The sequence below is a fragment of the Capsicum annuum genome, chromosome 8, assembly GCF_002878395.1.
Source record: "Capsicum annuum cultivar UCD-10X-F1 chromosome 8, UCD10Xv1.1, whole genome shotgun sequence".
Lineage (NCBI taxonomy): Eukaryota > Viridiplantae > Streptophyta > Magnoliopsida > Solanales > Solanaceae > Capsicum > Capsicum annuum.
Genome location: NC_061118.1, coordinates 100,651,117 through 100,659,309, shown reverse-complemented (window position 1 = coordinate 100,659,309; position 8,193 = coordinate 100,651,117).

Genomic DNA, 8,193 nt, shown 5'->3' with positions numbered 1-8,193 from the left:
GTGTGGTTAGATGGTGGTGGTAATCATCCTTTAGCTCACGTCCAAAGTGTTTGACGTCTCTCTCTAGACTGTGTCCCATTTTGTTGCTAAGAAAAAGTTTCACGTTGTGTTGCGTCCTTTTTGGAGTCGTCACACCTGTGGTTTTGATTTGAGACTTTCATCCTCTCAGATGCTCTCGACAATAAATCAAACAAAAATTGTTAGTATTAAACACAATTCACGAAAGGGGCATAGTTTTTTACCATACCTTCATGCGAGTATTATTCAAAAAGTGAAGTCGTCCCCTTGTGTACCTTTTTGGAGAAAAATAACTTGCAATAAAAAATATAACAACCCTATTAGTTGTTTGAATAAAATAGCTCCTTTGTTGATTAAGAATGTCTTCAAAGTGGGGTGGCTTTTTTGGACACTGACGACACTTTGTGTAGAACGATCCATGTAATCGTGTATTCATATGCTGATGCGGCAACCCTTTCTATCACCTATAATTCTTTTTGTATATGGAATGATAACCTCCCCAGTTATTGACAAATAATTCTGGTCATGAGACCTCAAGAAATTCTTGCACATCTCTTGTATAGATACGACTTATAGATTAACCTTGAATTGTCAGTCTTTGGACAATCTTTTGCATTATTTAATGTTGGATATGAGGAGACTTAAAAATATCCTTTGAATTGCTAGCCTTCAGGTAATCCCACACATTATCTGACCTAGGATAAAAGATGGCTTTCAGATATCCCTCCAATTGCTAGCTCTCAGGTATTCCAGCACATCATCCAACTTTGGATAAAATATGACTTATAGATATCTCTCAAATTTCTAGTCTTTGGATAATCCTACACATAATTGATCTTTGAATATAACGTGAATTAAAGAAAACCCTTGGACTTATCAATTTAATAATCTCATATATTCTCTAGTAAGTATTTAGTTACGACTTATGGATAACCTTTGTACTATAAATTTTTGGGTAACCTTGCACAATATCCGATTAGGATGTTGTTGAGGCTTATGAATAACCTATGGGCTATCAACTCATAGGTAATCTTGCGCACTATCCTATTTCAAATAATATAACTTATAGATAACCCTCAAATTGTTAATTTCTACGAAATATCATATGTCGTTTGCTTTCAGATAGCGACTTAAAGACGTCCCTTTGAGTTATGTGCTTTTGATGCATTCAGATGCTTATTCATAAAATGGTGAGATATCCTCGACGCCAGCATATGCTATCTCGCGTATCAATTATATTAGATGCTGATGATATCCTCAACATCTGTGTATGTTATCTTGCGTGTCAACATATATTAAATACTGATGATATCCTCAATGCCAGCATATGCTATCTCGCATGTCAATAGATATTAAATATTGATGATATCCGCGATGCCAATGTATGCTATCTCGTATATCAACAGATATTAGATGTTGATGATATCCTCGATGTCAATGTATGCTATCTTATATGTCAACATATATTAAATGCTGATGATATCCTCGATGCCAGCGTATGCTATCTTGCGTGTCAACAGATATTAAATGTTGATGATATCCTTGATGCTAGCATATGCTATCTCGCGTGTTAATAAATATTAAATGTTGATGATATCCTCGATGCTAGCGTATGCTATTCATATATCAATAGATATTAAATATTGATGATATCCTCGATGCCAGCATATGCTATCTCGTATGTCAATAGATATTAAATACTATGATATTCTCAATGCCATCATATGCTATTATATGTGTCATCGGATATTAAATATTGATGATATCCTTGAAACCAGGATATGCTATCTCTCATGTCAAAAGATATTAAATGTTGATGATATCCTCTATGCTAGCATATGCTATCTCAAATGTCAATAGATATTAAATACAATGGCCTTCTCGGCAATGAAATGAAATGAAATAGAATGGCCCTCTCGGCAATGGCATGAAATGGCCCTCTTGGCAATGAGATGATATGAAATGGCCTTCTTGGCAATGGCATAAAATATCCCTCTCAGTAATGGCATAAAATGAAACGGACCACTCAACAATGAGATGATATGAAATGACCCTATCGACATGGCCCTCTTGATAATGGAATGATATGAAATAGTTCTTCCGGTGATTTGAAAATAGTTTCACCTGAGTCTGTTTGTTTGTGTTTTGCTTTGTATATGTACCTATACTCAAGGTAGATAGTTAGTAGATACAATGCCGCTCTCACTGGCGACCACAGTCAAGCTTTATAACTGTTTTAAAGACTAATCTAGATAACTTAGTCAACTTATTATCCTTTTTTAGGTACACATTTACATGATAAATCCTCCAAATGCAAACAAATGGGTAAAATCCCTTTTTGCGGGGACTTCTTGAATAACATTTGCTTCGCCTCATGAAGAATTTATGGATGACTTCTTACTCTTTCTTCTCTTAGAAAATCTTTTGATTGTGGCATTATCAGACCGTCTCCTTTGACCAAACCTGTGCTCAAATTAAATATTTAGTAGACACAAAATTGCTTTTTCTAGTGACTAGTTTTAGAAAAATTCTAAATATAATATTCATAAAGAAGATAAATCACCTTTTTTGTCCTTCATGGTCTCAAGAAATGAGACAAATAAGTCAGAAGGTCTTCGATAAAGGGGTATTGAACCCATTTTTGGGGCTACCCAAAAATACCATTATCGAGCATTATATGCTTTGGCATGTCTCCCGACTTGCTTAGGAGGTTTTTTGAAAAAGATTCCCATTTTTATATATGGATCCCTATATCCACAGAAAAATGATTAGTTTTTGAGTGAAACTACTCTGTGTTGAACTCCTTCAATCCCTGGTTTGATCCTCGCCATCTTTTGGGTACTCCGTCATATTGGGACTTTCACCCTGGCCCCCCATTCCAATAGATGCTTAGGAAATCACTAAAAAAATTTGTATAGATTTTTTTTTGAAAGTAGTCTTACGTTTTAGAAACTAGTTTTGAAAACTTTCATAAAAGCTATAGAAAATCTTTGCCAGTCATGTCTTGTACTAGCTTAACGAATGTCTTCGTCTTGAGGTTCGATATATTGACAACCAACGGAGGATTTTCAAAAATTATCATTATTGCTGGAATGGCCCTATCGGCAATGGCAAGAAATAGCCCTCTCGGCAATGAGATGATATAAAATGTCCCTCTCAGCAATGGCATGAAATGAAATAGACCTTTTGGCAATGAGATGATATGAAACAGCTTTATCGACATGGCCATCTTGATAATGGGATGATATGAAATGGTTCTTCCAGTGATTTGAAAATAGTTTTACCTGAGTCTATTTGTTTGTGTTTTTCTTTGTATATGTACCTATACTTAAGGTAGACAGTTAGTAGACACAATGTCGCTCTTACTGGCAACCACAGTCAAGCTTTATAACTGTTTAAAAGAGTAATCTAGATAACTTAGTCAACTTATTCTCCTTTTTTGGATACACTTTTAAATGATAAATCCTCCAAATGCAAACAAATGGGTAAAATCCCTTTTGGGGGGGGGGGGGACTTCTCAAATACCGTTTGCGTCGTCTCATGAAGAATTTGAGGATGACTTTTTATTCTTTCTTCTCTTCAAAAATCTTTTGATTGTGGGATTATCGAGCCGTCTCCTTTGACCATTCCTGTGCTCAAGTTAAATATTTAGTAGACAAAAAAATACTTTTTCTAGCGACTATTTTTAGAAAAAAATCAAAATATAATATTCATAAAGAAGATAAAGCATCCTTTTTTTTCCTTCATGGTCTCAAAAAATGAGACAAACAAGTCAGAAGGTCTTCGATAAAGGGGTATTGAACCCATTTTTGGGGCTACCAAAAAATACCATTATCGAGTATTATATACTTTGGCTGTCTCTCGACTCGCTTGGGAAATTTTTTGGAAAAGATTCCAATTTTCTATATCGATCCCTACATCCACAAAAAATGATTAGTTTTTGAGTGAAACTACTCTGTGTTGACCTCTTTCGATCTCTGGTTTGCTCCTCGCTATCTTTCGGGTACTCAGTTATGTTGGGACTTCTACCCTGACCCCTCATTCCAATAGATGCCTAAGCAATCACTAACGAAATTTGTATAGATTTTTTTTTTTGAAAGTAGTCTTAATTTTTAGAAACTACTTTTGAAAACTATCGTAAAAGCTTTAGAAAATCTCTGTCAGTCATGTCATGTACTAGCTTAACGAACGTCTTCATCCTGAGGTTTGACTATATTGACAACCGACGGAGGATTTTCAAAAATCATCATCATTGTTGGAGAGTTCTTCAAAAAGTCTTATCATAGGAAGAGATTTAGTCTACCTAGACTTTGTCGTAGTTGGTGACTTCTAAAGCTTGACTTTGACCTCTGGTTCTGGGGAATTTGAAATATATTCCAGTGTTTAGTGGAAATTTTGAGGTTTTCCTCAAAATTTATGCCCTAGTTTAATGTTGTTTGAGATGATCTCATCTTGAGAGGATCCGAAGTCTTTGTTAGTCTTTGTTCTCTTTGTTGGATGATGATCTTCCTCTTGTGAATTTTCGAGATTCCTTCTAGAAAATTCTTCCCCAGTTTCCATATCCTGGGTTATGTGACCGAGCCATTAGGGCACCTACGTATCCCGTTAAAGCAGAAATTAGGTCAAACATAGTTTAGGACTACGCTAGGGATATATAGAAAAATCTAATGGGTTGACTGAAGTGGACATAGGCCACCTACGTATCCCCTTCTCAAGAATTTAGGTCATCACATAGTTCATACATAAAATGAAAGGATAAGTTTTTTGAAGGGATTGACCGGCGCCGACATAGGCCGCCTACGTATCTCTTTCTTGGGAATTCAGGTCAAACATAGTTTGTACATAAAATAAAAGTGATTCTAGGAAATTATTTCATAAAAAAATACCATCATAAAGATGATTACAAATAAACCAAGACAAAAAAAACTAAAAATACCCTTCAAACATAGTATCTCTTTACTATATCTTAATTGATTGGTTTGGTCCACTTCTGATCAACCATCTCAAATAGAATCAGAGGTCATTTGGATAGTACCTTGCGAACTATGTATGGTCCTTGCCTTCAGAGCAAACTTGCATTTGTACTCTTCATGGTGAGAAAATATGCATTTGAGAACCAATTTCCCAACTTCAAATGTTTGTGCTCTTACTCTTTTATTGAAGGCATGGATCATTCTGTATTGATATAACTGACCATGACACATAGAAACCATTCTATTCTCATCAATCAACATGAGTTTTTCATAGCGAGCGTGAACCCATTATTCATTACTTAATTCAGTTTCTTGAAAAATCCTTAACGCAGGTATTTCAACCTCGGCAGGTATAACAACTTCATTCCCATAAAAAAGTAGATAAGGGGTTGCCCTAGTTGAGGTTTGAAGCATTGTGTGATACCCTAGCAAAGCATAAGGCAACATGCCATGCCATGGTCCTTCATTTTTTACCATCTTCCTCAAGATCTTCTTGATGTTCTTATTGGCAACTTCCATGGCTCTATTCATCTATGGACGATATGCGATTGAGTTGCGATGAACAATCCTGAATAGATCATAATTCTTATTCAAGTGACTGTTCAAGTTATCCCCATTATCAGTAATAATCAATTCTGGCACTCCAAATTGGCAAATCAAGTTGTTCTTGATGAAATTTGCAACTATCTTCTCGGTGATGGCTTTATATGAAGCAGCTTCGACCCACATAGTGAAGTAATCATTAGCAACCAAAATGAATCTATGCCCATTTAACACCAGTGGATCAATTGGTCTAATAACATCCATAACCCAAGCTATGAAAGGCCAAGGTAAAATCATCGCATAAAGCTCATGTGGGGACATTCAGATCAAATCTCAGTGTATTTATAATTTTAGACACTTCTATTTATGTAGGCCCGCAGACTTTGGCGTGTACTTTCTTTATTAATTTTGTAGCTTTCGCGGCATCAACCCATCTTAGAAATCCTAAGTCTGGAGTTCTACTGAAAAGAATCTCTCCAATTGTAAAATAATTCTTTGCCAAACATCGGATTGTCTTTTTCTGATTGTTGTTGGCCTCTTCAACATCCCGGATTCCAAATACCTTTTAATATCATAGTACCATGGTTTTCCATCAAGTTCCTCTTTGACAGATGCACAATATGTACGTTGTTCCTTCAAACTTATTTCCAACGAATCAATGTAACTCTGATCTTTGTGATGAATCATGGAGGAAATAGTAGCCAAAGCATCAGAAAACTCATCTTGTATTCTCGGGATATGTCTGAAATCAACTTCCTTGAATTTTCCACATAAATTCCGCACCATCTCTACATAAGGGGTAATCTTGGAGTTCTTTACCACATTCCCCCGTACCTGGTGAATCAGCAACTATGGATCTCCAATAATTAGTAATTCATGAACACCTATATCCAGTGCTAACTTAAGTCCTAGGATGCATGCCTCATATTCAGCCATGTTATTGGTATACAAAAAGCATAATTTAACAGTTGTTAAATAGCGTTGGCCTATTTCTAACACCAAAATTGCTTTGATTCTTCATCCTTTAAGTTGACCGCTCCATCAAAGAAAAATCTCCATCCAGGGGGGACAGCGGGTAGGAGAAATGGAGGTTTGGGCTCTAGAAGGGTTTGGGGTTGCTCATATTTTACAAGAGATGCTTAGATCGGATCATATTAGAGCTCGCCAGGAAGTACTTGGTACTACGATCATTGGGGGAACAATACCGAATCTACTCCAATGAATAAAATCTCCTTACCTGGGAAGTAAGTTTGAAGTGGCTCGTACTCATCATCAACCATATTCTCTGCTAAATAATCTGTTAAGGGTTGCCTCTTGATTGCTTTTTGAGTCAGATACTCAATGTTGAACTCAATCAACAACATTTGTCACTTGGTTAACTTTCCTGTAGGCATGGCTTTTTGAAATATATACTTAAGCGGATCCATTCTTAAAATGAGATACATTGTGTACAAGGATATATAATGCCTACATTTTTTAGGTGACCCAGGTCAAAGCACAACATACCCTTTCTAAAAATGTGTAGCGAGCCTCGTACGGCGTGAACTTTTTAGAACTAGAACAATATTGGCTAGCCATATTGGATATCTTGTGACTTCCACAATCTTTGATTGAATTTTCCTCATCACTTCTTCCTTGATCTTCAAACTTAAGTCTGACCTAAATTTCAACATTTTCTACTTTACTGGATCAAACTCTGGATTAATTGATTGCTTTTGTGACACAATGTTGGTACTTAACCCCAACATATCATCATCGGACCAATTAAATATATCAATGTATTCTTTGTAGCAAATGAATGAGTTCTCTTTAGTTTCCTCCAAGTTGCGACTCTCCCAATTTTCAAGTTCTTCTATGTCTTCCACTAACCGCTCCTCATCACGATCTTTCCATTCATCATCATTCACCTCGCTTTTTTCATCTAGACCTTGACATAACATGACATTGATAGATTTTAAATTATTTTTACCAATTGATCAGGGAGTCATAAGTGAAGTGGAAGTCTAGTTCAACAATGTTTCCTCTAATTCATCCTCTTTGATTCCAGTTGTCTTAAGAAATTCTTCCATGGTAGCATCACATTTTTTTCCTATTCCATCCTCTAGACCATCGCTTATAGGTTTTGAAAAAATGACTGGTAGAGTGCAGTTTTACTACTAATCATTTTTCCTTTCTTGTAACAAAGATACAGTCAAGAGGGGAATCTCTTATTCATGATCTAGTGAAGTAGGTTCGTTTGTCAACATAGAATAGTTTCTATTACCTACAGAGTAAAAACAACTAAAAAGTTGATGTGTTAGACTCCATTAGTAATAAGCAAAGCAAGATGTTAAGGCAGGAAGTAAGAACTTAAAGTTGTTTCTCATCTCATGCTAATTGATCCATGGAGTAATGATGACTCGAAAATTTCAATGAACATGATTTTGTTCAATGATATGGATAAGTGAAATTTGTTAAAAAGGTTCAACTCTTCTTATTCCTTCAAGAAAGTAGAGGACAACAGAGTTTTTGAAGTTAGAGGCCGGGCCAAAAGGCTGCCTACGTAGCTTATAGGGAAGAAATCAGGCCCTATGTAGTTCAAACATATAACAGCTTCTTCTGAGTCCATAGTCAACCTTCCTAAAATGGTAGTGAACTTTTAGGAAGTTTTAAGAATGAT